A 7,598-nucleotide genomic window follows, 5' to 3' on the forward strand; every position below is an offset into this window, starting at 1 on the left:
TAATTTCACTGATATTAACAACTAAATGACTCAAACAAGCATCATACTATATACAGCAAATAGGAGCAGACTGTGTTTATTTGTACCTGCTAATATGAAATGCTTGATTCATAATTTAGATTGTTTTTCCTTCTCTTTATTTTATCTTTGATAATTTTATAACCAGATTTATATAATTATCTATTTCATATATGCAAGCAACATATTTCGAATTTATCACATTTTTAGTTAATATAATAATTAACTTAAATATCTGTATTTTTATTACACAGAATGAGGACAAAAATTTTAGGCAGAAAAGTACAGTACCATTGGTAAAGTTATAAAGTAGCCAAATTTCAGCGCTTGCTTTGGCAGCACATCCACTAACACTGGAATATACAGAGATGATTAGCTGGTCCCTGCACAAAGATGACGTGTAACTAGGCAAATTTTGCACACTAAAATCTTACTTTTTTTTAAAATTAGAACTTAAAATTTAAACGTGAGATTTCCTTACCTTTTTGCATAAGTTGTAAATTCAGAAAGAAAACTGTACTATCACGTTTAAAATCAGAACATATATGATCATTAGTAGAATATGAAAATCACAAGGATGCACGGTGACAAAATTTCCATCAAGTAAGTGGATTTTCCAAGAAGAAATGAGATTCATATTGTTCAAACTAAGACCAATTAAAGCAAAATAAAAGTAACAACTGTAAAAAAAAAAACTGTAAAATTAAATGGGTAAAATTAGTTTGACATTTAATGAACTATAAGAGAGGATATTGTGAGGCAAGCATAGGAATTCCCTTGCTTATAATTCCCAAAAGATAAACACAAGAAAATTAATCTACTTGTTAACTATTCCCACAGGAAAAACACCCACTGTCATTATTGGAACAGGGTAGAAACACCAACTACACAAAACACATGGCTACCAAACTAGGAAGATAAGGAAAAAGATTCGAATCCAATGCCCCTTCTCACCAGACACTTGTAGTTTGTCTACAAGTTAATGGTTGACTGCACTTAACAATAGGCAGAAAAACTAGCCACAAAGCACTAAATACTCCATTTGATGTTGTGAAAGCCAAGCATTATCTTCTATTGGAAAAAGTCCTGGATCATCACTGGGTCCAAACACTTCAAACCTTCGTGGAAGAAATTTTCTGACCTTAAGGGAGAAACACAAATGACCAATGTCTTGCAATCTGAGCAGTAAAGACCAAATTAACAAGGAGAGGATGAAAAGTGGCTGGCCTCCTAAGAATCTCTGCAAGCTAGAACCAATGAGAAGAACAAATGGGGTGTCCAGCTGAGATTTAAAATCCGTTTCTGTCAGCCATCTGATGCTGAGACTGAGCAGTAAATCCTAACTATCTCTAATTTGCTGGGATATGCAGCAAACATACAGCATAATCAGAGAAATTATAGGAAAACTGTGTTCTCAGTCTTGGACTGGAGGAGATAAAAAGAATACTTGACATGGAGGAGCAGAAATACTGAGAACACCCAAGTCTTGGACTTAAAGTAACAAGCTCTATATCTTGCTGAGCGGGAAGCAAGGAACTAAAATATAGTCTGCTCATTAGATAACTTTCAGGAACAACCAGTGCTTACTTCTGGGTGAACAGCAAAGCACAGGGATGAGCATATTGTTTGCAAAGTCTTCCTGGGCCTTTGAAAGCTGCAGGCAGAGTAAGAACACACAGGCATAGCGTCTACAGCATCTCAGGCCTCGCACTAATAAAAGGCAGCAGCAGGCCATTGCTAAAGATATTTACAAATGTATCGTGCACTGCATACAGCTTACACTCATCAATATGCCCACAGAAGCATGAGTGATATGCCCACTTCCAGGCACAAAGACTACTGACTGCATTTTTTTCTCTTTTTTTGTATGCAATGCATGGTAACATTCAAAATAAATGCAATAAAGAAAAAGTATATAACAAATCTTGAAGTGATAAAACAATAAACACTACATTTCCAAAATATGGAGGACCTAAGCAAAACAGAAAGTTAAAATTTACTATGCTATATCAATACTGACAACAAGAGTAAAAATATTTGCTAATTGTTGGAGAATATTAGAAAATATTAAATCAATGCAATGAGAATAATGAAATGAGTAACATTTCAGGTAAATATATATAAGTATAGTATGCTCAAACACACACACACACACACACACACACACACACACACACACATATATATATATATATATATATATATATATATATATATATAATATATATACCTATATATACATATATTCACACATTCATCAATATATATGTATATATATATATACACACACACACACACACAACACACACACACACATATATATACACATACTTGTATACACACTTTAGATAGATAGATCGATCTATATATTTTGGATATAATTGAAAAACTAAAAATAATTTTTTACCACTGTTGAACCCAAACCATACAATGCACTCAATTTTGTTCTCTATGTCAAGATCTGTTCATATATTAATTAGTCAGCAATATCAAACTATACAGTATTTAACTTAATAGTATGGTGTCAAGGCTCATCCCTTTGTCTTAAAAGGACTGAAGTTCATCTTCCATTATTGCAGAGTAGCTCTCCCTTGTGCCTAGGTAGACTGTCTTCTTTATCTGTTCATCCATTGGTCAACTTGTATGCCATCATTCTGGCCACTTCTCAGGCAGTTTTGAGTGTCTTTTTTTTATTGGTTGCCTTGATGTGCTGAATGAGTTCAGGACGTATAACGTTCATGGACAGTTTGACTTTCAGGAAGAACAAGAGGTCCTATTGTACAAAGTAAAGTAGATAAGATGGGTGAATCACACAAAAATGTTCTTGGTTTATGTCAGTGGCCCCCAGGCCTCATGAATTTGCATTGTGCATTTGTGATTGGTTCATTGCCTAGTTCTTGGATTGATGGTGTCAGTGCTCTACCCACATAGGATTGGAGCCAGGATGTGATGTAATGGCAGGAAGAAGGTGTGTCTTGCTCTTGGCAGTTCTTGCTTGTTGATTGCAGCCACCATGAACTGTGACCCAGCCATGCCCACCTGCCTTGGAGCCAACTGAGTGTGGACTGAAACCTCCAAAAACTGTAAGAAATAAATCTTTCCTTTCCCAACTTGGGCTTCAGGTATTTTGTCTCAGCAATGAGTTAAAAGTAACTAAGACAAAAACCTTCCAGGAGATCGAGCATGGCAGCACATTCTCTGGTTTTGTATCAGATTTCTCACTGGTTTTGTACGGCTGCTGAACCAGGATGGGCGACATAAATTAGAAAGCATTTCCCATAGTTCTGGATACTAGAGGTACAAGATGAAGTTGTTGACAGATTCAGGTTCTCGTGATGGTTTTTCCTCAGCTTGTGCATGGGCATCTTTTCTGTGCCCTGACCTGGCCATTTCTCTTGGAATATACATTGTAGTTGTATTTTCAGCTTCTCACAAGGACTCTAATCATGTTGAATTTTGAATGCACTATCAAAGTCTCATTTAACCTAATTGGTCTCAAAATAGTGATATAATGACATATATGCAAGAGAAGATATTCAGTCATTAAAAAGGAATTTATATCATACATAAAAATAGAATAATGAGATAAGGAAAAACATGTTGCAATCATTTTTAAGCACAAATTGTTTTATTAAGTATTTTGAAACCTTGTATTTCAAAATTAAAATAAAGTTAACATAAATATGATATCTAATGCAAAGGCAAGCTACGAGTGCACACAAACACGTACAACCACCTAATACACAAAATGGAATTAGAAGGGCATAAAAGGACATAAAAATAATTTAATTTTATCCATTTCAATATTTAAGGTATGAACAGATGAAAAGATGAGAAAAGTAAAAAATAAATAAAATATATTAGATTTAATTCAGTATTAATAATTCACATTTCATGTAAGTAGATTAAATGCTAAACATTGACAAATTGGATTGAAAGCAAGCCTTAGCAGTATGCCTCTTACAAGAAACACTGTCAGTATAAAGACACAAATAGGTAGAAAATTAAAAAAAAGTATGTCCCCTGAGAAATATTAAAAGGAAGAAAGCTGTATTTCTATTCTTAAATGATGATATTGTTCTAAAAGTATTTGAGTATTCCATTAAGGTAAAGATCAGTTAATCAAGAATATATAATATTAAAGATGTATCCAGGTAATGGTAACACCAAAGCATATTATTAAAAGATGTTAGGAATGAGTAAACTGTTAAGAATTAAAAAAAGAGAAATGCAAAAATCAGAATGAATTTACAGAAGTAGAAGACAGCTGAAAGTGTAGAACAAACTATGTTTTTGTTTAAAAATGCTAACAAAATGTTTAAGAAAAAACAAAAAACTATCAAAAAAGAAGATTCTCTGTTTCATATGTCACAAATGCTACACTAATAGTTAGTCACATTGTGGAAAATAATATAATTCATATCTGAAAGCCAAAATTAAATGAAAATTGATGTAAAAGTCATGTAAACACAATTTCCATGGAGGAAGAACAAATAAAGACTTTGATATTTCTTTAAGCATTTAATTCATATATAACTTTCAGCAAAACAATCAGTTCTTCATTGACTCATGTAAACCACATCACATGTTAAACATGAATAAAAGCCATATGTAAACTTCTGTAGGAATACAAAATGAATAAAATCATCCCAGCTTACTTTATGAGTCCACTGCAATCCTGTCAGTAAAATTAGATAAAAATATAGCCAAAACAAACAACAAATTTCAGAAGAGTATCTGTAAAATGAAAACACTACATCATCATGTTACTAGAAAATTAAGTAGATAGTCTACAAGCACAAATTTTTATTTTCTGGAATGTCATCTGAAAATAGATAGCATCCTCAATGTTACTAGTATGAGAACACAGGATTTATTCTCTGTCGGCAATGACAGTTCTTGCGGCAGTGGAGACCATGCTTTGAGAACCTTCTCAGAGCAAAAGACCCTGACTCACATTCCCCAGATGAGGTTCACCATCAACAGACAACATTCAATGATTACTCATCACATTCAAGGTTGTTAATTATTTTTTCCAACAATTTTAATGAAGCATACATCACATGGTCAGCTCACTGAAAGACCTCAAATTTTCCAGTGTGCAAAATGTGTAGTTACCACCAAATTCCTTCAACTAGAAATTATAATTTGTCCCTATCACTCCTATCTTAACCACAAGCTGTGCTTTTCTTGTTTTAAATTAAGTTGGGTTTGATTCTCTCATTCATTCTGATTTACTTCCCGGTCATATTTCAGCCTTTACCTCAAGCAAGGATGGAAATACATACATACAAATGCACACATGCACACACTTGCTGTAAACAATTAGTAAATTACTTGTACATTTTATTTATATATATATTATATAAACTATATTTAAAATACATATTATAAACTTTTATCTATATTTTAAATGTAAATATAAGGAATCAAACATTAAAACTAACTTGATATTTGTTTTTACCTCATTATATTTTTATTTGACTTAAAATTATGTTTGACTGAGCTTGTTGATTGGATAAATGTGTTACTATTTTTCCTTTTACCTTCCAAATGTAGACAGCCTGATTAGAGATAGCTGGAACCTGCCTTCATGCAATTGTTTTTTGCTAATCAAATATTAAACAATATTTAATTTCTTCATATGTTAATATCAGGTTATTTACTGGAACTGACTTATTACATTATGAAATGTGCTTTTTTCTAGGTGAATTTATACAAATGAATTATATTGTGATGGCATGGGAATGAGAAAAGCTGCAGAAAGATAAATTATAAAAAAATCACATTATCCAGAAAATGAAAGCTACTTTTATTTTAACTTTAGCATCATTAACTGTCATTGTATACATTTTTATATAGTTTACTTTTTAAAGAACTCTTATAAAATGTTTTCAATATTTTTTATAAAATAGAAAAGATATTCACTGAAAATCTTGAAAGTGAATAAAATGATCCCAGACTGGTAGTCAATGAGGCATAAAAGAAAAGTATAAAATTACAGAAGACTAATGATATTCAAATTTTAAAAAAATATAAAACATGCATGTAGTATTATGCAATAGGAAAATATGAAATAATTTCATATAATTAAATTATTTTAAGAAGAATTTCTGTTGTGAACTAATTCCATCAACAAGAATGTAATTATGCCTTTTCATATAAATGCTATGGCAGAGAGTTTATGCCATCATAAATAGGACCAGAACTATGAAATGGCAGCCAGTGCATTCTGTGTCCATGTATTAATCAATAGTAATATTTTTCATTAAAAGCCTGTGAATCTTGTTTGAGTCATATTATTATGAAGTGAAATGAAGAAAACCTTATGCACTTTTGGTAACTCACCTTACTGAAAGAAACATCATTTTTTAAATGTAGTATTTATAGTGTTCTAATATCATTGTCACAGAAAAATAACTATAGTGAGCTCAAAAATTTAATCTACATGTAAAATGCTTTGAAATATAAATATTCACAAGAAAACTAATGTAAATAGCGTTTTATAAAGTGGTAACAGATAATTCCAGCAGTAAAAAGTGAACTAACACTGTCTATATTCTTATTGAATTTAATAAATGAGAAAGAAATGAAATGTGTGCCTCTTCATTTGCATCTGATTCACATTTTGTTTCCTGAAACACAGGGTGAGAGAATGTGAATTACCCTCAGTGTCACAGTAGAGACGGTGGGATCCAGAGAACTTGAAGCAAGCCTAGCAGTTAATAAGTTGAATTGAACATTTATGCTTTGTTTTCAAACTAGAAATTGAGTAGAGAAATGGAGGGAATTAAACTGTTCATCCAAAATTATAGTGAAAGAAAATTAATTAGTTGTATATTTCTCAGCTTTGTATAAGGCCCGTAATTCTAATACTGTTACCATTGAACTCAGGGTTTATGCCTAAAGCCAGGAAATGTTCTGTTCAAACTTTGTTGAGCATAGTTGTAGAAGTGTATAAAATCTAATATAAATTAAAACAGTAAGTCTAGACTATTAACAAACTATTTTGTGTTATTTCTAGGACTTGGTGCTTCATTACCATGAATACATAATTCTTTGCTCTAAAATTGTAGTTATCTATTCACAATGCAGTACATGACACTTGAAGAGATTTTTATCACCCTTCTAATGTATTTTGAATGATTGATTCTGCTCTAAATACAAGGTCACAGTAGTGAACCAATGGTGAAGTGATCTGTGACCTGTAATCTAGAAATAAGACTATTTTAAAGACTATATGGTGTATAAATTAATTTCCAAATAAAAATATAACATGGAGGAAGATTTTCAACTCACCAGCACTGTAACAACAATAACAAAATGATAACACCTTATGGAATCTAGTGGAAGTTCTTCAGGCAAAAAAAGACTTAGAAATTCTAAAGCCATGGAGCAATTACCATGTAGATTTTAGAAAAGTTCTAACATACAATAACATCACTAAAAGGTTACGTTTGGAGTCATTTTCTCCCTACTTTTTATTTTTGTAGTGGGACACATAACTCTCATTTTAGTAAGATTTGCTTTCTTAAATTTATTGTCTGTCTATAAATTCCCACAATCTGTTGTGTGAAAAC

At 31.8% G+C, this 7,598-nt stretch overlaps 1 non-coding gene across 1 annotated transcript; it reads left to right on the top strand.

Moving 5' to 3' along the window:
• The first annotated feature begins 341 nt into the window (after window positions 1-341).
• On the top strand, window positions 342-450 carry LOC111755893 (U6 spliceosomal RNA). Its single transcript, XR_002790430.2, has one exon. It is a non-coding gene; the product is annotated as a U6 spliceosomal RNA (small nuclear RNA).
• Window positions 451-7,598: the final 7,148 nt, after the last annotated feature.

Source organism: Cavia porcellus, unplaced genomic scaffold (genome assembly GCF_034190915.1).
Source record: "Cavia porcellus strain 051 isolate PalLab524CR breed Dunkin Hartley unplaced genomic scaffold, mCavPor4.1 scaffold_11, whole genome shotgun sequence".
In the NCBI taxonomy this organism is placed as follows: Eukaryota; Metazoa; Chordata; class Mammalia; order Rodentia; family Caviidae; genus Cavia; species Cavia porcellus.